Consider the following 1,394-nt stretch of genomic DNA (forward strand, 5'->3'; position numbering starts at 1 on the left):
GGAGGGGGTGTCTGTATTCGGTTCGGGTGGGGGCAGGGGGAGGGATTCACGCTGAAATATGAAACCCATTAAATAACCTTTTAAAACTCCCCTTGGTGAAGTCCTGAGAGTCGGGGGGAGGCGATGGGACCCCGGTGTCCGGGGGGGCAGCACAGGGCCCTCACCCCTAGGCGGCTGGAGACGGGGATGAGGAATGGGACCCCGGCATCCGGGACGGCAGCGCAGGGCTCCGCTTCCCTCCCAGAGCCTGTGTTGGGGGGAGAGACCAGGACCAGCGCAGGGGGTAGGAATCTTGGAGCGGTTGGGGGGGCAGTTTTGGGGTCGGCTTCAGAGGTTCTGATTGGTTGGCAGCAGTCACATGGCTCGAGGTCGCTGGACACTTCGATGCCCCACCTGGCTAGCACAAGGAGGTGGGGCAGAGCCACCAGGGGGGGGCCTTGAAACCATCACTAACTTGATCCCACTCACCCCACCAATTCCAATACTCTGTAACCCCCCCCCGTTTCACACCCTCCTCCAATCAGTCCCCCCCAGGGGGCGGCTTTTAACTCTTTATTTCCCAAGCATAATTGGGTGGGTGTAGGGGGGCACAGATCTTGAGAGGACCGAGTCAGAGTCTTGGAGGGGGCATCTCGGAGCTTTCAGTGTGGGGGACAGAGCGGGAAGAGGAGGGTTCCCGGCTGCCCCAGGTGCTGTGGTGTGGGGTGGGAGGAGGGAGGGGTCTCTCAATGAATTTTGGAGGGGGCAGAACCCCTGGCAGTGGGGCTGAGAAGGAGCTGGGATGGTGTGGGGGCAGGGTGTGGGGGTTAGAGAGAAGGTCTCGGAGCTGCTGGAGGACGGGAGGGGTCCCAGGGCTGGGCTGGGGGGCTCTAGGGGGGCTCTGAGAGCTGGGTCAGGGACCTAGGCCCCGGGCAGGGGCTCTGTGGGGGGGTCTGAGAGCAGCAGGGTGAGGGGCAGGGCGATCCCCAGTACCCCCCAGGCTGGGCGAGCCCCTCCGTTGCAGAGGTCTCTGGAGCAGCAGGCTGTGGAGTCAGTAAAATTGGCCCCCAGCAGCCAGCGCGTCCCCCGGGCCCCGCAGAGCTTGGCCTCCCCACAGCTCTTCTCATAGACGACCAGCTCCAGGGCAGCTGGGGGGCAGGGGAGGGAGGGCGTGAGATGGAGACCGAGTGCAGCCCCTGCCCCTTCCCACCCCCTGCGGCCAGGGATCCCACTGCTGACACCATCAACCTGACCCAGTAACCCCGGCTCAGCCCGCTGAGCCCGTCTGCCCCGGTCGCCTGGCTCCCTGCTGCACTGCTGAAATCCAGTAGCAGGGAGTTCCACAGGCACCACTGTGTCCCGCTCCCCCTGGCACGAAGACTGGCCTCTGGGTCCCACGGCGACCGAGGTGAGGC

The sequence above is a fragment of the Lepidochelys kempii genome, chromosome 14, assembly GCF_965140265.1.
Source record: "Lepidochelys kempii isolate rLepKem1 chromosome 14, rLepKem1.hap2, whole genome shotgun sequence".
NCBI classification, from domain to species: domain Eukaryota; kingdom Metazoa; phylum Chordata; order Testudines; family Cheloniidae; genus Lepidochelys; species Lepidochelys kempii.